Source organism: Notamacropus eugenii, chromosome 1 (genome assembly GCF_028372415.1).
Source record: "Notamacropus eugenii isolate mMacEug1 chromosome 1, mMacEug1.pri_v2, whole genome shotgun sequence".
In the NCBI taxonomy this organism is placed as follows: domain Eukaryota; kingdom Metazoa; phylum Chordata; class Mammalia; order Diprotodontia; family Macropodidae; genus Notamacropus; species Notamacropus eugenii.
Window position 1 is genome coordinate 370,065,380 of NC_092872.1, and position 23,288 is coordinate 370,088,667.

At 40.4% G+C, this 23,288-nt stretch overlaps 1 protein-coding gene across 5 annotated transcripts in view; it reads right to left on the minus strand.

The window, feature by feature from the left end:
• Positions 1–23,288, minus strand: part of FGF1 (fibroblast growth factor 1) — a 144,853-nt gene that overhangs the window by 63,083 nt on the left and 58,482 nt on the right. The window contains exon 3 of one of the 5 annotated variants that reach the window (XM_072630628.1): positions 8,626–8,686. The exons of the other annotated variants lie outside the window; for them this stretch is intronic. The gene's annotated coding sequence lies outside the window, so the exon portion shown is untranslated. The remainder of the gene's footprint in view (positions 1–8,625; positions 8,687–23,288) is intronic. 5 annotated transcript variants of the gene reach the window in all.

The following is a 23,288-nucleotide window of genomic DNA, read 5'->3' on the forward strand; positions in this document are numbered from 1 at the left end:
ATTCTCCTACTGCTGTGGCCATATAGTTGGTATTCCACACACAGGTCTGCTCACAGCTCTCCCTTTAGACAGTTGGCAAGGATAAGCTGGGCTTTACGGGAATGAAAGGGAGAGAGTGAGAGAACGCCAACCAAAGACAACATGAAATGACTGATTATTTTATTTTATTTTTCTGGGGGAAGGCCTAATTTTTTAATGATGAAATAACTTGGAGGGGAGGTAAAGTCTGCTTCCAAGAAACTGAGCTGAGAGATCTGTCCTTCCCTTGGTGTCTGGATCCCCTATGGAGAAAACAGATTTTGTTCCTAAGAGGAAACATATTTGAAATCCTGTAGCATTAGCTGGTCCAAGAGTACAGTTCTGAAAAGGATAGAACAAGCTTCATGTCTCAACCACCCCAACTCAAACCTGCTCTTTTCGCATGTGTCAAGCAGCTAAATGCTACTGCCACCACTTGTACTACTGCCATCAGACCTTCTCTTCTGGGCTAATTTTTTCCCAGTCTTTGCTTTTTTTTTTTTTAACTGAGTTTTCACTGTCATTTCCATTACCCTTTTAGAACTGAATGGGGGGGGGGGGGGGGCGGAGCCAAGATGGCGGAGTAGAAAGACGCACATACACATAGCTCCGAACCCACAACCCACAGAACGGCTAGAGGGGACCAACTCACGGTGAATTCTGCACCCAGAGGCCACGGAATATTGGAGCGAGGGAGATCTCTGTTCCGGAGAGACCTGCAAACCTCTCGCGGGGGGCCCTTCGCGCTGTGGACTGGGCGCCGGGACTGGGAGCAGAGGGCAGCCCTGCAGCGGCCGCGACACTGTGAGGAAAAGATCCGAGCAGGCTACGGGGACGGGATCTCCAGCGGCCACGCAGGTCCCTCCACCCACAGAGGGACCTGCAAACCTCTCGCAAAAGGTCCGTCGCGCTGCAGACGCGGAGCACAGCCCAGACCTGCGGCGGCCGCGGCTCCGAGAGGTATAGATCCAAGCAGGCTTCAGGGATGGGATCTCCAGCGGCGGCACAAGCCCCTCCACCCACAGGTGACGGGGGTCGGTAAGAGAGTCTCTTTGGCGGGTCGAGAGGGGAGTGGGGTGCCCCCATGGCTCGGGCCCCCCGGGGAGATAGAAGCTGAAAGGAGGCTGCAGACAGGGGCTCCCCAAACGGGCGGGAGCCTGGATCCATTGTGGAAGGTCTGTGCATAAACCCCCTGAGGGAACTGAGCCAGAGAGGCGGCCCTGCCCCTGACCACCTGAACTTAATTCTCGCACTGAATAGCAGCCCTGCCCCCGCCAAAAACCCTAAGGTGGGAAGCAGCATTTGAATCTCAGTCCCCAAACTCTGGCTGGGAGGACCAGGAGGCGAGGTGGGTGTGAGGAGAACATTCAGAGGTCAGGTCGCTGGTTGGGGAGAATGCCCAGAAAAGGCAAAAGAAATAAAACTATTGAAGGGTACTTTACCGGAGAAAAGACACTTCCTCCCTTCCTTTCTGATGGGGAGGAACAATGCTTGCCATCAGGCAAAGACACAGAAATTGAGGATTCTGTGTCCCAGCCCACCCAATGGGCTCGGGCCATGGAAGAGCTCAAGAGGAATTTTGAAAACCAAGTTAGAGAGGTGGAGGAAAGACTGGGAAGGGAAATGAGAGGGATGAGGGAGAAGCATGAAAAGCAGATCAGCTCCCTGCTAAAGGAGAACCAAAAAAATCTTGAAGAAATTGGCACCTTGAGAACTAGCCTAACTCAGTTGGCAAGGGAGGTGCAAGGGGCCAATGAGGAGAAGAATGCTTTCAAAAGCAGAATTAACCAAATGGAAAAGGAGATTCAAAAGCTCACTGAAGAAAATAGATCTTTCAAAACTGGAATGGTACAGATGGACGCTAAGGACTTTATGAGAAAGACAGATATCTCAGAACATACCGCGCAGATTCGAAAAATGGAAGATAATGTGAAATATCTTATTGGAAAAACAACTGACCTGGAAAATAGAATCAGGAGAGACAATGTAAAAATTCTGGGACTACCTGAAAACCATGATCAAAAGAAGAGCCTAGACATCATCTTCCATGAAATTATCAAGGAAAACTGCCCTGAGATTCTAGAACCAGAAGGCAAAATAAATATTCAAGGAATCTGCAGAACACCCCATGAAAGAGATCCAAAAAGAGAAACTCCTAGGAACATTGTGGCCAAATTCCAGAATTCCCAGGTGAAAGAGAAAATATTGCAAGCAGCTAGAAAGAAACAATTCAAGTATTGTGGAAATACAATCAGGATAGCACAAGATCTGGCACCCTCTACATTGAGGGATAGAAGGGAATGGAATAGGATATTCCAGAAGTCAAAGGAACTAGGACTGAAGCCAAGAATCACCTACCCAGCAAAACTGAGTATAATACTTCAGGAGAAAAAATGGTCTTTCAATGAAATAGAAGACTTTCAAATTTTCCTGATGAAAAGACCAGAGCTGGAAAGAAAATTTGACTTTCTAACACAAGAATGAAGAGAACCATGAAAAGGTGAACAGCAAAGAGAAGTCATAAAGGACTTACTAAAGTTGAACTGTTTACATTCCTACATGGAAAGACAATATTTGTAACTCTTGAAACATTTCAGTATCTGGGTACTGGGTGGGAGTACACACACACACACATGCACACACGCACACATACATAGAGACAGAGTGCACAGAGTGAATTGAAGAGGATGGGATCATATCTGAAAAAAAAAATGAATTCAAGCAGTGAGAGAGAAATATTGGGAGGAGAAAGAGAGAAATGGAATGGGGCAAATTATCTCTCATAAAAGAGGCAAGCAAAAGACTTATTAGTGGAGGGATAAAGAGGGGAGGTGAGAGAAAAACATGAGGTCTACTCTCATCACATTCCACTAAAGGAAAGAATAAAATGCACACTCATTTTGATAGGAAAACCTATCTCACAATACAGGAGAGTGGGGGACAAGGGCAAAAGCAGGATGGGGGGGAGGATAGAGGGGAGGGCATGGGGAGGAGAATGCAATCCGAGGTTGACACTCATGGGGAGGGAAAGGATCATAAGAGAATAGAAGTAATGGGGGACAGGATAGGATGGAGGGAAATATAGTTAGTCCTATACAACACAACTAGTATGGAAATCATTTGCAAAACTACACAGATTTGGCCTATAATGAATTGCTTGTCTTCCAAAGGGAAGGGGTGGAGAGGGAGGGAGCTAAAGAAGTTGGAACTCAAAGTGTTAGGATCAGCTGTAATGTTCTTACCACTAGGAAATAAGAAATACAGGTTAAGGGGTAAAGAAAGCTATCTGGCCCTACAGGGCAAAAGAGAAGACGGAGACAAGGGCAGTGAGGGAGGATAGAAGAGAAAGCAGATTGGTCACAGGGGCAATTAGAATGCTTGGGTTTGGGGGGGGGAGGGGAGAAAAGGGGAGAAAATTTGTAACCCAAAATTTTGTGAAAATAAATGTTAAAAGTTAAATTAAAAAAGAAAAAAGGAAAAAGAAAAAAAAAGAACTGAATGAATTTTTTTCAGGATGATGAAAAACACATCAGATTTGAACCCAGAAGACCTGGGTTCAAATCACAGCTCTGCCACTATTATTTAGATGACCTTGGGGAAATCACTTAAGAACTCTAGGGCTCAATTCCCCTCTCTGTATAAATGAAAGGGCCATGCTAGATGACCTTGAAGAGTTCTTCAAGTTCAATTTCTAGGAGCCTATGAACTGAACCCTATTTCTTTCTCATAGAGCAAAGACTCTTGATATAGAGAAGCCATATTAAAAATGGATTCTCTAGGATGCCATATTCTGTAGCTTTATTAAAGCCACAGAAGAAAAGGAAAAAGTCAGGGTGGTTTTTCTCTTTCCCAGTCATGCTGTCTTCTTGGTCATTATTCAATGGAGCCTCCAAAGAGCAGACTCAGAGGTCACCCTTCAAGGTTCAAGTGCTACTTTTGAATGGGGGGAGTGGCATGAAAGTAGATGTTTAGGTAGATAGTGTGAGCATCTTGATTTGGTGCTCAGATTGGGTCCTGTTGGGTTGAGAAGTTGAAAAGAAGTTGATGTTTTGTTGTCCAGGTCCCCTCTGGCTTAGATAATTGATAGATGACTATGCAAATGAGGAGCTTAATGAATAAAAATCCATATTGATGAAAAATTTAAGCTGTGTGTACTTGCATACATGAGGAAGGGGGCATACCCATGGTAGGCTATTGCTTTTCAAAAAGATTTACCATAAAATTCTTTATTAAATTATGAATATCACCACAGACTTAAAACATGGTTTGATTTATGAAATTCTGTCCATGCATAAGGACATTCATTATAGTACAGTGAAAAGAGAATTGGGTTTGGAGTCAGAGGACCTAGGTTCAAAGAACATCTCTGTCCCTATTTCTTATCCAGCCTTGGGTAAGTCACTCTAGCACTGTGGCCTTCATTTGCATCATCTATAAAATTATGGAATGTGTGAGGATGCACAGAGATTTTGGACAGGATGAATCTCTAAAGTCTTGAAGCTCTGAATTTTGTTTCAGTTCAGTCATTTCAGTCATGTCTTACTCTTTATGACTCCATTTGAGGTTTTCTTGGCAGAGATACTGGAGTGGTTTGCCATTTCCTTCTCCAGCTCATTTCACTGATGAGAAAACTGGCAAAGAGGGTGAAGTGACTTGCCCAAGGTCACATAGCTAGCAAGTATCTGAGGCCAGATTTGAACTCAGGAAAATGAATCTTCTTGACTCCAGGCCCAGCACTCTATATACTGCACCTAGCTCCTCTCCTCTCGTGTTCTGCCCAAGGGAAGGTACACTCCATGGCCAAAAGCTGCCTTTTTTTTCCTTTGAGTTTACTGGCTACATTTCTTACACAAAGATCAAGTCTTTAACCCAATTCACTCTGGAGCTCATAGAATGGACAACAAGTCCCCACTCAGCCAGCACAGAGTGAATGTAATAATTAAACAGTAATTGTTTCTCTTTTACTCAGAAATCCTGAGGGTCTTCCCCTCCCAGTTTGGTTTTTTTTTTTTTTTTTTGGATTAAAGGGGCCATCCTTTGAGTAATTACTTAACATTGAATGGGTGTATCTCACTCAAAGTGAGAAAGTGATAAGACAGGACCAGGATCTCCCATTGTATCCTAATGAATATCAGGCCACTGCACCCAGATGGCTCAGGAGAAGAAAGTGAGGTTGGTGACCTTGCACAGCCTTCCCTCACTCAAATCAAAGTCAACAGCAAGTCATGTCATCATCTTGATGTCATGGTCCTCTTTGAGAACAAAGGACAAACACAACAACAAGCTGCCCTCTGGGTTTTATGCTCCTATACTTTTTTTTAGAAGTATGTCTTTAAGTCAGGCAGCTGTGATGTAGTGGATAGAGAACTGGCCTTTGAGTTAGGAAGACATGGGTTTAAGCTCTGCCTATGACACATACTGGCCACGGAACACCTTAGCTGTCAGTACCCCAGGCTTCTAAGACTCAAAGTCACAGAGGATGATTCTGTCATACCAATCTACACTGGTAGAGAAAGTTTCCTCACTGGTGGGAGCTCTCTATTCCAATGAAATAGCAACCCTCGTCCAAAATTTTAATGATAAAGCCAGGTAGACCTATATCTAGTGCCCTGAGTCTAGTTTTGTCAGAAACCTTATGCTTCTATTGAATTTAAAGAACTGAAAACCCCATCCTCTGAAAATGACATCTTTTGGGTGGTACAGTGGATAGAGCACTGGGTCTGGAGTCTTAAAGGAAGACCTGAGTTCAAATATGACCTCAGACACTTACTAGCTATGTGACTCTGGACAAGTCACTCTCCTTCTCTGTACTTCAGTTTCCTCAACTGTAAAATGAAGACCATAATATTACCCACCTCCCAGGGTCACTGTTAGGATCAAATGAAATAATATTTGTAAGGTATTTAGCATAGTGGCTTGCACATAGTAATAAATACTTAACAAATGCTTGTTCTCTCTCTCTCTCTCTCTCTCTCTCTCTCTCTCTCTATATATATATATATATATATATATATATATATATATATATATATACATGTGAAAGCATATTTGTAGGCCAATTTTCTCTACTGCTATACAATTTTTATGTTTAAAGATTATTAAAATTAAGTGATTTGCCCAGGGTCACACAGCTAGTAAGTGTCTGAGGCTGGATTTGAACTCATGTCCTCCTGACCCAAGAGTTGGTGCTCTATCTACTGTCCTACCTAGCTGTCCCTGCTGTATACCACATATACATGAATATGTATGTATATATATATGTATGCACATATATATATACATACATATGTGTGGACAGATAGATAGATAGATAGATAGATAGATAGATAGATAGATAGATAGATAGATAGATAGATAGATAGATGGTCAAGAAGAATCTGCCAGAAAGGGAGGAGGTTGTTTAAATCTACTAATTGTCTATATGAAAGTTCAAGTAGATAGTAGGAGACCTATCAACCTACTTGGGAGCTGTCTTGAATTTTTTCTCATCCCTGTTGTTTCAAAAAGTAGCACTAATTGCTTCAAAAATCTAAAAGACAGGGAAATGGCCAAAAGACAGAATGATGAGGAATGGGGATGGAGGAGGAGGAGTAGCTTAAATAAGATAAAAGAAAATAATTGCAAATGAGCATCATGAGAATGGCACACCAGCAGAGTGTGTAGTAAATAGGGAGCTGGCCTCAGAACCAGGAAAACCTGGGTTCACGTCCTGCAATTGAACCATTGGGCAACTCCCTCTAAGGTGTAGGGAAGGTACCAATCTACACTAGCAGAGGGAGTGTCATCACTTGGGAGTCCTGTATAATAATGACATCACAGGCCTAGTCCCAGTGCCTTCCTTCCTTATATAAGTGGGGAAAGTCAATCCAGATGCCAGGCATGTAGTGAGCATGAGTTATTCACTAGTTGGTGGGTTGTAAGTGTCTCTACTGGAAGAGGCTGAACAATCAACCTTTTTGCAGTTTTTAATAAATGCTTTTTGCCTAATACTCCTTTGGTATTTTTCTTCTCCCTGCCAGAATCCAAAAGCCATCAGTCAACAGGTATTTCATGGGAAAGGATGCTGAATTTGCCATCTTAAGAACTTGGATTCAAATTCCAGCTTGCCTACTGACTACTTCTGTGACCTTAGAGAAGCCAAAGATTTAGGGCAGGAAGGGACGATAGAGATCATCAAATCCAATTTCCTCATTTTACAGATGGAGAAACTGAGGCCTGGAGAGGTAAAATGATTTGCCCAGAGTCACATAGCTAATAAATACTTCAGACAGAATTCAAACCCAGATCTTTCTGACTCCAGGTACAGTGTCCACTACCTTTAGTTTCCCCTTGGTCTTTGTACCCAGTCTTGTACCAGGTGCAATAGAAAATACATGAGAAATATAAGCCCATGAAGAGTTTAACATGTTTTTAAGGAAATAGGACATACATAAGCCCAAGAGTGTAAACTGTTAATTGTGCAATATAGACAAGACGCAAAGTAAGTGAAGAAACCAGCAAACATACCAAAGCAAGAAGGTGAGAGGAACAGATTCTTATTTTCTTTCTGCTCCTGGATTGTCTTGTCATGGTGAAGCAGTTTACATAGCTCAATGAAACCATGAGCTATGCCATGCAGAGTAACCCAAAATGCACAGGTCATAATGCAGAATTTCATTGGAGAAAAAAATATTGCAAACCACTCCAGCATCTTGGCCAAGAAAACTCCATGGACAATAATAAAATGATAAAAGATATGACACCAGAAGCAGAGATAGCACCTTGCCAACCAAAGTCCATATACTCTAAGCTATAGTTTTTTCAGTAGCAACGTATGGCTATGAGAATTGGACTATAAGGAAAGTTGAGTGCAGCAGGATCAATGCTTTCAAATTGTCATGCTGGAAAAGGCTTTTGAGAGTCCCTTGGACATCAAAGAGATCAAATCAGTCAATACTTATAGAAATTAATTCAGACTATTCACTGGAAGGTCAAACGCTGAAGCTTAAATGCTTTGGCCACATAATAAGAAGGCAAGAGTCATTGGAAAAGACCCTGATGTTGGGAAAGATTGAAGGCAGAAGAAAAAGGCAATGGCAGAGGATGAGATGGATAGATAGTATCATTTAAGCATGAGCTGGAACATACTTTGGGAGATAGTGGAGGATAGAAGGGCCTGATAAGTGGCTTAATGGATAGAGCACTGGGCCTGGAATCTGGAAGACTCATCTTCCTGAGTTCAAATCTGGCCTCAGATGCTTATTAGCTGTGTGACCCTGGACAAGTTCTGTTTGCTTCAGTTTCCTCACCTGTAAAATGAACTGGAGAAGGAAATGACAAACCACTTCAGTATCTTTGCCAAGAAAACCCCCAAATGGGCTCACAAAGAGTGAAACAAGACAATGATGACAACAACAGAAGGGCCTGGAGGTCTATAGTCCATGGGATCACAAAGAGTTGGAAGCCACTGAAAAATGACTAAACAACAAAAACTGACTCTCTTCAAGGATAAAGTCGATTCCTTCCGATTTTTAGACTTAAAATATGGAATAAGTTAACTGAACACATCTCTCCACTTTTCTGCATCTCTCCTTATCTGTAAAATACAGATGATAAGGTTTGCCTTACCTACTTCACAAGGTGGATGGATGGCAATTGTCCTAAGCTCCTTGAAGTCAGGGTGAGAGACCTGAAATAGGGCAACAAATTAAGAGACTACTGCAGTAATCTAGAAGAGCAGTAATGGGGGCCTGACCTCGTGGAGAGAAGGGATCAGGTGGGAGAGATGTTGTGAAGGTAGCAACAGAAAGATCTGGCAACTGATTGGCCATGTGGGGTGTGGGAGAGGGGGGAAACCAAGGTAATGCCAAGGTTTATAATCTTTTTTATTTTTTTAATGTTCTACAATCACTACCATAAAACTTAGATTTTTACCACCCCACAACTACCCCACCACCACCTCCCTCCCTCCCCAAGACAGCATACAATTCTATATAGGATCTACATATACTTTCCCATTGAATACATTTTCACTATAGTCATGCTGTGTAAATGAACTAAAATAAATGGAAGAAATCATATAACATATCAAAACATAATACACACACACACACACACACACACACACACACAAACATGATCTGCTACATTCTGCGAATGAATTCCATAGTTCTTTCTCTGAGTGTGGAAGGCATTTTGCCTTAGAAAACAAGGTTTATAATCTTGATGGTGAAATATAAGTGAAGAATGAGGCATACCTTTGCAGACGTGGCCAAAGTACCGATCTGTTTGAGTAACAATACTTTGTTAAAAGGATAGGTTCTAGTTCAGTGTGTGTGGGAAGAATCATTTGGAAAAAATAGCAATGTACATTTTTAAAGCATCAGTAAAACAGGAAAGAAAAAAGGAAAGAAGGAAGGAAGGAAGGAAGGAAGGAAGGAAGGAAGGAAGGAAGGAAGGAAGGAAGGAAGGAAGGAAGGAAGGAAGGAGGGAGGGAGGGAGGGAGGGAGGGAAGGATGGAAGGAAGGAAGGAAGGAAGGAAGGAAGGAAGGAAGGAAGGAAGGAAGGAAGGAAGGAAGGAAGGAAGGAAGGTCTAGAGTTCTTTTGCATCCCCAAAGTCTGGACTCAGCTTCAATAAATTCTCTGTTCTGGAAGATACGCTGCCTTTGCCCAGATTTCCTTTGTAGAATAAAGTACAGTACCCCTGTCTTCCCTAACCTGACCCCAAAGAAACTCCATTTAGGAAGAGAGAGGGATAATTATTGATTCTATTTTATCCAGTTTCAATTCACTATTTCCAGCTTCCTCCTAAGAGGCTCCTATAGAATTCCTGGTAACCACAGGAAATAAGCACACTGACCACTTTAAGTGCTCTTATAAAACTAAGTTTGAATTGACCTCTTTCCTATGGAAGGGCCTTGTGACCCTCAGACAATTTTTGCAAGTGAATCTCATGCATTCTTTAGGGTCCTTCTTCTCTTCTCTCGTTCACCCGATGGACTTCGACTGGGCACACTCAGAGTCATGGGAAGTGTTTTTCCCACCCTCCCCACCTTCTACACCAGCTTCCCCTCTCTAATGCACAGATTTTAAGTGCAAATAGGGCCAGGAAATGAGATGACACATTAACCTTTTGTTTGAGCTCATCCGTCAATCGATGAACAAATACTTATTAAGTAGCTATAATGTGCCTGACACTGTGCTCCTAATCAAACATCTCTTTATCTACCTTCTCAGTGACAGAAAAGGATCTATATCTATAATCTCTGTTTATATCTATATTTGCTTATCTGCAAAGAGCTCCCCAGGCCTTTGGTCTGAATTATTGTCTTACCTTATAGCCATTATGCATCCCATACCAATTAATGCTTCTTATATACAGTCTTGCATCACTCTCAAATGTTTCATGGGTCCATGCACCAAAAGGCCTGTGACTATATCTGATATTTTTATATCTCTTGGCACATAGTAGGTATTCAATGAACTCATTGTTAAGATGCCATGGTGGAGATGGATTAGCCTCTTCAAAGTGGATTTGGATAGTCTTTTATAAAAGACCTTTGAGTGGGGTATCAGTGGATCAAGTTCTCATTTCCAGCATGGTATGAGAAGGGTTAGCTGGGCTGCAATCTGTACCAAAGAAAGGAATTCCCACATTGATGAGATCAAAGAGCCACTGAAGTTCACCAAATAATATTTCTATGCTGTTTTTCTAGATTAAAAAGAAAAAAACAAGTAACAACAACCAAGGCTACTGGGGCCTAAGGAAACCACTTGAGTCCTGGGAAAAAAACTTCATAAAATACCCTAAATTTCTGGATTATTGGGTGTCACATCCTATTGATATAATATAACTTTCACTGTAGGGTAGCATTTGGAGTCCAAGGCTGATATCATTGTATAAATTCAGTGGAATGGAAAAGGGCATCTATCTTCCTAGAAATGTTCAACTTAGTGGGGCGGGGAGAAGGGAAATTAAATTACTTAAACAAATTTGAAATGGCTACTTTTTTTATCCTAGTGGCTCCCTCCCACCCTCCATTCCTCTTCTCCTCATTTCCTTTTTGATTTAGAGGTCTACTCTTCAAGGTGGAGTGGAGTTTAATAAGAAGCCTTCAGAACTGCTACTTATGTACGGATCATAAAAAGCACTCCTTAATTGGTTTCATAGTCACCTCATAAAATGGGGCCCTGCTCCCCTCACCTGAACCTGCTTAGCAGACATAGCAGTATTTGTGGAATTTAACTGGTAGTTATTTCACTGTATTCTGTGCAGCTCCAGATAGCTGAGTATAGACTTGAAGAATATGAATATTTAATATCTGAGTAGACCTGTGACTCATGAGGTCAATCGAAGAAAATGTCCGGAACAAGGGAGCAACCTTGTTGTTCTCTGTTCAAGTCACCACATTTGAAGAAGGACATTGACAGGCTGGAGTGGGTCCAAAGAAGGCTAATTGAGATAGTGAGGAAACATGTCAAATTGACCAAGATTTGTTGACAGCACTAGAGACAGCAGACTGGAGAAAAGGGGAGATGCCCTAGCTATCTTCAAATATTTAAATTTAGGTTTGTTCTCTTTGACCTCAGAGGGCAAAATTAGAACCAAGTGGTAGGAGTTGCAAGACAGACCTGGCTTATCATTAGGAAAAATTTCCTGATAATTAGAGCTGTCTAAAAGTAAAATAGATTTCCTTGGGAGATACCAAATTTACCATCGTTCAAAGAGGATGGGAGTGGACCAAGTTGAAGATAGATGGTGATTATGGAAGAAAATCCTACTATTTGGGACTAAATTCAGAGGCCCTTTAAAAATTTTAAGATTCCATGTTTATAGTACTTGGATGGCATTTTCACTAAAAGTATGTATCTGGAGATAATGAGATAATAAACAGGTATTGTCGAAAGGAAATACTGGATAAAGGAAGGCTCACAGCCTATAAGTTGCTTCTGAACTTGTGTGTCTGTCATCCTCACTGTCTGAGATGTCCTTAGGTCTCATCTCTAACATAATGCTCATATCCTTGTTTAAATGCCTAAATAATGCCCACTTCCTGTATGAAAGGATTTGCTCTCCAAAGATAAATTATTTAATAGCGAACATTTATATACTGGGCATAAGTCATTTCCACAATAGACTTGGAAACTCCTGGATGGCAGAGATCATGTCTTATATTTCTTTTCTGCCACTCATTGTGCCTAGCACAATGCTAAGCACATAACCAAGCTTAAAAGATACTTATGGAATTGAAATCAACTCCAAATTATCTGAATTAATAGAGTGAGATAATTCAAAATGAAGGAAACAAATCCCTTGCCTTTAGCCTTGGGAGGTATTTCTAGACTTACATTGAAAGGTGCCTATCTTTCACATTTTGAGAATTCAAAACATTTCTAATGAGATAATGCACACAAAATGTTTTTCTGATCTTAAAGGGATATAGAAATGCGAGGTAGTCTAGAAACTACAAATTCATTGAGTGCAGAGACAGTTATAGTTTTATTTTTGTTTTTGTATCCCTGCCTAGCAAATAGCAAATGGTTAATAAGTGCTTGTGTAAAAAAATATAAAAAATAAGATCTCACCATAAAATTCTGCCTTTACTCAGGTGCAGGCCAACAGTCTGTGCTTTTTACTATATTATTTAAACTCAGTGTTGCTACCCATAAAAATCACAGATTTTGAGCAAGAAGGGACTTTTAGAGGCTCTCTAATTTTACAAATGAGGATCTGAGGTCCAGAGAGGTTAACAAAGGTCTCACAGATAGTATTAAAATAAGGATTTGAACCCTGGCCATATGACTCCAAATAATGCAACTCTTTCCATTACATGGGGTTTTCAGTCACTGGGCATAGATCTGATATTCTTAGGCTTACCTACAATCTACAATGCCAGTTAGAGAGAAAAAAAAATTTACAGAGAATGTTAGAGCTGACAGCTAGGTGGCATTGCAGGGGATAAAGTGCTGGGCCTGGAGTCAGAAAGTCTTATCTTCCTGAGTTCAAATCTAGCCTCAGACATTAACCAGCTGTGTGACTCTGGGCAAGTCACTTAACCTTGTTTGACTCAGTTTCCTCATCTGTAAAATGAGTTGGAAAAAGAAATGGAAAACTACTCCAGTATCTCTGCCAAGAAAACCCCAAGTGGAGTCATGAAGAGTTGGACATGACTGACTTCTTGGAGCTAGAAGATACCTGAGAGATCATGGAGGCTAGCTCTCTCATGTTACAGGTTTGGAAACATAAGTCCTGATATCACTACTTACTGGCAAACTAGGACTACATGCATTCCTCCTGACTCCTTTGCTGCCAGTACCATTGACTAGTTTCACTGGTCCAAGAAAGTTCCAACTTTCCTATTTCTTTATCTCCTGGAACATATACTGTTGGAATTGGTGAAAAGGGCTTAGAGAGAAAGCAGAGGCTGAGGTTCCTTCCATCTCAGTCCCCCAGAAGTGGTTACAAATTGAATTGATTTGTTTTCTTTAAAGGCAGTAGCTCTGGGGATGCTGTCCAGTTTGATATGTTTATTTTTTCCTCATTTCTTTCCATTACTCATATTTCCTTACTGAATTATTGTTTGACCCTGTCAGGGGTGGGGAGGAGGAAAATAAACCATCCAGTGAGCAGGGATAAGTGGAATCTCTGCTTCTTTCTCACTGTGTTTGGTACACCCTACGGTTGAAACAGGAGGGCTCAGTGTCTGAGCTATTGGAAATTGGAGGAAGATAATCAGCAAACATAGCCCAGCCCTGAGCCTTTATTAGCTGGCAACCTTTCCCTGGGAGCTCTCTGCTTGTCACAGTGACACCTGGTGGAGAACCCAAGTTTCACTGACCTCATTAAGAAATGAGTAGCTAAGGATCAAAGAGGGGGGATCAAGTCTCACCTTAACAGACTGGCCCATTGTGTCCCATTCGATAAAAACACAGAACTAAAAGCAGAGAAGGTCTTTAAAGTCATCTTGTTCAGGAACATAAGGAGACTCGCAATACCACTATTAGATCGGTTTCCCAAGGTGATCAAGGAAAAAGGAAAATAATCTACATGTCCTAAAATATTTATAGCAGTTCTTTTTCTGGTGGCAAAGAAATGGAAATTGAAGGGATGCCCATCAACTGGGGAATGGCTGAACAAGTTGTGGTATATGATTGTGATGGAATACAACTGTGCTATGAGAAATGATGAGTGGGTTGATTTTAGAAAAACATAGAAAGACTTGCATGAAATAATGAAGAATGAAGTGAGCAGAACCGAGAGAACATCATATACCATAATGGCAATATTGTTTGAAAAATAATTGTGACCAGCCAAGTTATTCTGAGTACTATACGTAAATCAACTACAAAGGATTATGAAGGAAGATGCTAACCACCTCCAGAGAAAGAATTCATAAAAAGCAGTATACATAGTATGGCTTTACACAGATTTATGAAGCAGATTTATAAATCTGTGTCAATGGCAGCCTTCTCTAGTGCAGGGTAGGGAAGGAGGGAGAGAGACAGTTTGGAACTTAAAATGTAACAAAAAAATTAAATTAATTTAAAAAAAAAAAAGAATGTAATGGGACTCCATTGTGTTCCAACATCACCCTCTGGATTTCTTTTCTCTTCTTTTTAATGTTGTTCTTGACTGTACAAGGGTCTCTGTACTCAACATCTGTAAAAAATATATCTGAATTTCCTATGGAGAATCAATGAATCAAAAATTCCCCAAGATGTGCCATCTCCTGGGGAAAATTGTAATTCATAAATATTTTTGGCCTGTGCATCCATGTGGCCTCTCATTAGAGAAAGAGTCATAGCCAGATGGAGAAAGGAGAAAAGAGATGGAACTTCAGTGAAAAAAATATGGGAAAGGCTGCAATACATGAGGAAGAACTGGTGTATTTAGTACAACTTCCCAGCCAAATTATCTTGGCTACCCTGGATTAACTGCTTTCTCTGTATATGAGAGAAACCTAGCAAGGACATGACCCAGGGAAATGGGCTAAACTGGAGATTAGATGTAATCAATGGCTTGGAATTATAACTCTGGGCTTATACTGGCTAAGTTGGATATTGAAATCTTCTCAACAACAATTCCATAGTCATTTGCACTCTCACCCATGGTTTCCCCTGGGAATATAAGAATTTGGTTTTATTTTTTCCCTGAAAGGATCCTCAGTATTGTACCAAGGCTAGCAAAACACTAATTACAGGATAGACTTTATCACTGACAGAAAACACAAGAAATCATACCTACTCCCATAAATAAGACTTCTGTGTGGTTTCCACCTTTCCCAGAGACCTTTGCCTCCTGAGGTTGAGGTCCTATAATCATTTGAGGAAAGAACTAGAAGTTGGTAGGGAGTCAAGCAGTCCTTCCTTCTGTTGGATCCCACCTTGCCTTGGGAACTGCATAATTTATGTGACTCATTGTACCATCAAAGGCATGAGTCAGGCTTGTTCTTCCACACCAGGCTTTATATTATGTTGCTCCATCTTCCTTTTCTGGGACAGGGAGATGTTATGCCCCAAGGACCTTTCTTTAAGTATATTTCTGTCTCTTTTTCTACTTTCTCTCACTGAGATTCCAGCTCTTATTTCATATCTCTACTTGGCTATGGCTCTTTTTTTCACCCAGGAAACTACATGGATACACAGCCAGGGAAGTTTATGTATTATAATTATTCACAGGAAATAGTGCATCTTGGGGAATTTAGAATTCATTGATCCTCTGTAGGAAGCTCAGAAATGATTCACTGGTAACAAATAATGGGGGTCAAAATTCTCAGATGAAATATAGGATGAGACATCAAGAATTATGACTTCTATCATCAGTTTTGTCCTGGACTCACTGGCTTACTTTGGACAAGTTACCTTTCCTTCTCTGGGCTTGACACCTTTTCATTAAAGATGAACCCAATGTCTCTTTGAAGTTGGCATCAAGCATTTCTACCTCCATCCCCACTCCAAATCAATGATTTCTGAAATGCTTTAGCTGATAATGGAGATAAAACTGTAAGAGTTCATTCCTTCTAATGCCTGACCAGTTTTTTCTGGCTTCTGATCTCTCCTCATATTCTTGAATGGATGATGCCAATAAGTAGGTAGTAGAGGAATTTTTAAATACCTTACTTTTTTATATAATGCATCACAGTTTTCAAAATGCTTTCCAAAACTTTTACAAATTTCATTTGGTCTTTACAACTTTGTGAAGAAAACAAGGCTGATACCGTCTTCATCATCATCACCGTTTTAGAGCTGGGAAACCAAAGTTCAGAGAAATTCTCATATACCCAAGTTTACTCAGCTAGTTAATGATATAATAAGGATTAGAACTCAGGTTTCCTAATCTCCCTTTTCTATAATCTGTCTTTTTTCATAGTCTTTTTCCCTTAGTCTTTATTTTTCCTAGTCTTTCTTTTCTATAGTTCTTTCCTACAACAATACTATGTATAATACCAAGGCCCAGAACAACTAGAACAATCAGACAAAAAAGAGAGAAGGGAGATATTATGAAATCCTATTATAACAGGCGCCAAATGACAAAGGGAAACACCAATGTTCTAGTAATATGGACACCATAGACAAAGTGGATAAAGGCCTTTTTAGTCAGAGGAGGAGGGGGATGTGCAGACGGAGGCAGAGTGACTGATGAGTATCCAAGATTTGGACCCTGATTTCAAAGGAATTCTACTATCCCTGGCATTTATATAGCTTTATCTGACTACTCAGGAGTAGCACATTTGTAAGGGTCCTCAGCTCCCTTTGTCCAGTTCAGTGGGAAACAACACAGCCCCTACCTTCTTCAGGCTATCCCGGGGGTGGGCTATGTCTAGGCAGAGTTGGTTTCCTAGGACCAATTACTTTTGCAGCTTGATTTTGCTGAAGCAGACGGACAAGGACATAAGCGGTGACAGCAAAGTGAAATGCACATTGCGTGAGTATGTCCACATGGTTTGAACATTATTTTTCTAAACCTCTTAATTAGGTCAACTGAGTATGAAATTTTGTGTCTGTCCCCTGAAATCTAGGATATGACTAGCACGTTCATTTTACAGAGTAGATGCATTCCTTATAAATTTAATCAAATTGAGTCTATTTTCAAATTCTCTAGAGGTTCCTGCTAGTTAAAGAGATCTTCTCATGAGACCCTTTGCAAGATCAATCGTTATCTCTTTGGCAAACCTAGATTTTCAGGTATGCAGTTTGCTAAAAGGGGTAAACTGAACACATCATTATCATTTGGGGAACATGATTTTAACCAACCTGTTGCAGAGCAGGGTGCTTTAGGATAAAATTTTACAATCTCCAATCTTCTGCCCCTGGCTTATTCCTTGGGTTTATTTCTCCCAATTCCCATTTCCTACCACTCATGAGGATAGCATTTTGTCTTATTACACTACAGCTGCATCATGCCTGGTCCCAATCAAGGTAGAATGATGAAATTGCGTAATATTTTAAGCATCTGAAATACCATTCAGTGTCTGCTTCCTCCATGTGACAATTAAAGAAGACCCCATAGACTTTAGGTGGAGCTCAGAAATCAGAACATAGCTAGAGAACAGGAGAAGAAATGTAGACCTTGGGCTGTATCCAGAATAAAGGGCAGCTTGAATGATCTCTGATAGACTCGATCTGCATTGACATCCATCTGACTTCAGGAAAACAGCTGTGAAGGGGGTGAGGGGAGAGGCCCCAGCAACAAAAGGGTTATATGAAGACAAGAGAGGAAACTGAAGGGAAGAGCCAGGTGTTTTAATTCCCTCTTTGCTGTAACTTATTAACTAAACTCAAGTTCATTTTCTTTGTCCCCTTGGACGGGGGTAAAGTTCTGAACATGACCGGAGGGGATATTTTTGTGGGGCCTTTTTGGGGTCAGAAAACACACATTCAAGGAACTTTGGCTGCATCAGCAAATCCAGCTGTATTATGTGAGGACTTTGACTGCTGCTGGCTCCCAACGCAAAACAGATGTCTGGGGCCTTGTGTATGAGGGGAACACCCTGGGATCCTGCACTGGTGGGGTTTTGTCTTGCTTCTCTGGAAGACAGGGAGACAGATTCACCTAATGTCATGAAGAGTCCACAATGGAAGAAACAAAGGACCTCATGCTCTGTTTCTGAGTAACCTCTTTGTAAGCTTTGCAGCATCTAAAAAGCAGTTTAAAAAAAGCCAACCTGCATTAGTGACTAGGAGCTCCAAAGGGCTATGTTTAATGAATTGCTGAGTATTCCAGGAACTTTGCATCTGTGAAAGAAATAATAACAAAAATGACCACATTCATTCTAGAACCATAGAATTTGGAAGGGCATTGTATACCCTCCACCCAGAACATGACTCTGATCTCCAGCATCCCTGACCAGTGGTCATATACTCTTTAATTAAATTTGGGAAGCCATGTGATACAATTGAATGAAAGTTGCTTGGGAAAGAGGGGGTGGAATTATGTTAGTATATAAAATAAAGTACTTTTTGCAAACATTTTTCTTCAATTAAGCATGTCTAAGAATAATGATTAAGGCAGTTAGGTGACACAGTAGGTAGCGAGCCTAGCCTGGAGTCAGGAAGACCTGAGTTTGAATCAGCCTCAGATAATTACTACCTGTGTGACCCTGGGTAAGTCACTTAACCCTATTTGCTTCAATTTCCTTATTTATAAAATGAGTTGGAGAAGGAAATGGCAAACTACTCTAGCATCTCTGTCAAGAAAACCCCAAATGGGGTCATGAAGAGTCAGACATGACTGATACAACTGAACAACAAGGAATAATGATTATTTATAATCTGTTACCCTTAAATAAGGCTATTTAGAAAATGACTTCTGTAAAATGACATCCCAAGTCACGTTTTAAAAAGAAAAAAATTAAACTTGTTTTAAATTCTGAGTAATGCAATGACAAACCATCTCGGTCTTTCTTGGAGATGTTTAATTCTGTAAAATTGTGTTTTAAACTATTTTTTTGAAATTATAGAATTTCTATTGTAAAAACCAAATTGATTTCACAAATGTTTATTTATACATCATACATGTAAACGCTATATCACTCAACTTTTGAACTGTGTATGTACTTGTATAGTGTGCCTAATTTTTCGCCTAATAAAAGTTTCATCATTAAAAAAATTAAATTAAATTAAATTAAGGGGTTGAAGCAGTTGACCTTTAAGGTCCCTCCTAGTTCTAAATTTATGTTCTCATAAACACCTCTGGTAACAGGGAACTCACTGTCTCTTGAGGCAGCCTTTGGCATTTGGGGACAATCACAATTGTTAGGAAAGTTTTCCTTATAGTAAGCCAAAATCTGCTTTCCTGTAACAATAAGAGTAACATGAATAATAATGACAATATACATTTGTGAAGCACTTTAAATCTGTCCTAGTGTTTCACAAAGTGGCACGTCTTCCACCCACTGACCCTACTTCTGCCTCCAGGCCCAAGTAGAACAAGATGAAGCACTCTGAAGCCCAGTTACGCATGTCTTTAAGGCTTGCAGAGTTCTTTGCTCACAACCCTAGACAGGTAGTACAAGGATTTGTTCCTATTTTCCAGACAAGAAGACAAAAACTCAGAAAAAAGAAATGACTTGGCCAAAGCCACACAGCTAGTAAGTGACAGAGCTGGAATGTGGATCAGGTCCCAAAACTCTTCCCTCATCGCCAGGCTGGGCTGTCTTAAACCAGAGAACAGAGAGAGGGTACAGATCAGGATTATGGTTGGAGCTTAGCCCAGAAATAGTTTTGTCATTTCATGTACTTGTTCTTCTGTTGGTTGTAATGGAACCTATGGACTCCAGAAAATCTACTTTTTTAAAAATAAATATGAATCTAGAAAGAAGAATGAAAAGAAAAATAACTTTCCCTTACAATCTCACATCTCCCTTTCTACTATGGTTTGCATTCTTGGTCATGCTGGTCTGTGGGTGCTTAAAAATTCTTGTTGACTGCTTCCTTAGCTTATGTTTTCACAGTTATAGAAGACATCACCATACCCATCTCTCTTCTACAAAATGGGATCTCAAGCATTTTCTAAAGACATGCTGTATCACTTAGGAGTAATTGGTGTATAGTTTCAGAGCTGGAAGGAAATCTCATGAAAGGTCTTTTGTTCCAGTCGTGTCAAACTCAACTAGAAATGGGAGCCATTAACCCATACGTACCCATTCCTGCAGGTCGCCCGTTGACTTGGTTTTAAATTTTATTATCTGTGCTTTATTTATTGTGGTTTTTTATTTTTTGTATTTTGTATATACTGCATTTTCATTTATATTGTTAAATATTTCCCAATTACTTTTAATCTGGTTCAGGCAACATTCTCCAATGTTGTAAGCCACACACAGTAGTAGAAACCTCTGCTCTAGTCTTAACCTTCATTTTTCAGATGACTAATTGAAACTCAGAGAGGTTAAATAATTTGTCCAAGGTCACACAGATGCTATGCGGTCACCATGAAATCACTCCCTTGAACTCAAGTCTTCTGGATATCTCGTTGCATACGTCCAACATGTCCAAAATGGAACTCATTATATCCCCCTTCCTCCCAATTTCTTCTGCTTCAAACTACACGATTTCTATTGAAAGCACCTTGTTCAATTCAGTTACTCTGATTAAGACAATGATCCAAGAAAATTCCAAAGGACCCATGATAAAAAAATGCTATCTACCTCCAGAGAGACTACTAATGAATTGAATGCACATTGAAGCAAAATTTTTTCACTCTTTATTTTCCTTGCCTTTGTTTTTTGTTTTTTTGGGGTTTTTTGCAACATGGCTAACATGGAAATAAACAAACAAACAAATAAATAAATGAAGCACCACCTTCCTTCCATTCAGCCATATTTGCAACCTTGCAGTTGTCCTTGACTCTTTTCTCTCCCTTAATCCCCTTTTGCAAATGCTTGCCAAAGTCTCTTTGACACCAGTTCCACAACATTATTCACATCTAATCCCTTTTCTTCTGGGTCATACAGTCTCATTCAGTCTTCATATGCTCCTACCTAACTATTTATTTCCATACCCTCTTCATTAGTTCCCCTGCCTCAAATTCTCTCCAATTCTTTCTCCTCACAGCTGATATTCCAAAAACACAGGTTCAATCACGTCACCCTCCTATTAAAAAACTTTAATTGTTCCCTATATTCTTTGTATCTCCATAACTTTATCTATGTGGTGATGGTAGTGGCGGTTATTCAATTGTTTTGGTTGTGTTTGACTCTTCATGACCCCATTTGGAGTTTTCTTGGCAGATACTGGACTGGTTTGTCAGTTCCTTCTCCAGCTCATTTTACAAATGAGGAAACTGAGGTAAACAGGGTTAAGTGAGTTGCCAAGAGTCACACAGCTAGTTAGTGTCTGAGGCTAGATTTGAACTCAGGAAGATGAGTCTTCCTGTCTCTAAGCCTGGCACTGTATGCCTTACTCTCTTCCAACACTACCCCTTTTTTTTACAACTTGTCTTCTGAATGTGTCAGTGCGGACTAGGTCTGTTAAATGACAGCTGAGTTGCTCTATCTTCAGGACATAGTCATCAGTGAAGGGTAAAGCAAGCAACAGACCATTCCTTGTCTTCTATTTGTCTTTTCTTTGTTCCTCACTTTTCCCTTGTTTAATGTATCCAATCTTGTTTTCATGGTTTGTTCTCATGTTTTGTCCTAATCATCATCTCTCATTCCTGTGAAGATCATCTCCACTAGTGTCCTACTCCAATGCCTCCTGAAATGTGAGCATATCACTGTCATGGAGTCTACTAACTAACAAGCTCTGGAAGCTCCTACAAAGTTTGGAAAGCCATAAATTGTGCGTCTACCATCCAAGGACCATCCTGGTTGAGTAAGGAGAAGTTAATGGTCAGAAGGTTGGTCTCTAAGATGTGCATTTTCTTTGGCCATAGCAATTCTTGAAGACCATGAACTGAGGCACAAGAAGATTATTGTCTGTGTCCTTGGAAGAACTATCACACTCATGAAATCAAGGATATTTTGAAGTGGAGAACAAAGGGGATCATTTTTCTCCAAAGACTTTGTTTAGTATTAGAGGACTCCACATACCAGGCTAAGAATCTTGTCCTCCCACCATGACTAAAAGGAATCGAAAAACGGGTGATTCCCCCCATAAGACAGTAGTAGCAAAGTCCTGGATTTGCTAAGGGTTAAGTTTTACTCAACAAGACAGCCTCCTGACGCCTTCAATGACCTCCCCCAAAGTTGGCTTGGCCCATTGAGCAAGTTTATGCTTAGATTGGAGTATTTCTATTTCTGCCTCAGAGTTAGGGTATTTTCTGATGAAAGGCAAACATATCTGAAAAGTAACAGATACTCTAAAATTCCACATAGACTCAAATACTTTTCAAGTAACACTCACAGCTCACATAATGTGGCAAAATGGTGTCCCAAGTCTTATTACAGGGAAGTGCATGATCCTTTAGGTTTCAGAAGAATTAAAAAAAAAAGTATGACATTGCCTTGAGCAAGGGGAATGAAAGCTTGGCTGCTTTTGTGGAACTAGATGAGCAATCACCAAGGCATCCCGTGGCTTTAAATCCTGACATGTAAAGCACTCATCTCTTTACCCTCCCATCTTAAAATGGAAAGTGACATTAGTCATGATGAAGAATAGACAATATTGAAACATAGGTGGGGACCTACCACAATAGAATGAATCCTCTTCAGTAATGAATGAAATCTCCTCATTCTAGGACACTCCCAGAACTGACAGAATGTCTCAGCCTGCCAAGGGTTGGGGAATACTGCACTGAGTAAACTCATCATGTAGTTCTTGTAGAAGCAATACCATCGACACATAGCCAACAAAGTGTAGTGAAATGCTTCTTGGCTAAAGAGGCTGAACTGTGTGATATGGGGTTGAATTTGTCTTCCTTGTATTTTCTTCCCAGTATCATTCCTCATCACCTTTTGTATCAGATTCAACCATATTAGCACCAAATCTTCAGCAGTTAACCATCTTAGTTCACCCTACTCTCCAGTCCATCTTTGACATGCTGGTGAAATGATCCTGCTTTGGACCTCTCCCATTCTACTTCCTCATACCCAGGTTCCACTTCCTCCTGAGACATCCCATTCTACTATTATCTGTTTGTAGAATCATGGTGTTCAATAGTTTAAAATGGAAGAGACCTTAAAAGGTCATCTAATCCAACCTCCCTCAATACATTGGAATAAATTTAAAATATGTGAATCAGTCATCAGTGATTTGAATGTTATTCCTAGGTTGATTTGCACACCTTTCCACTTGCCATCTACGTAACTTTCAACAAGTCATTTAAGCCCTTTGAGCTCCTTTGTAAAATGAGG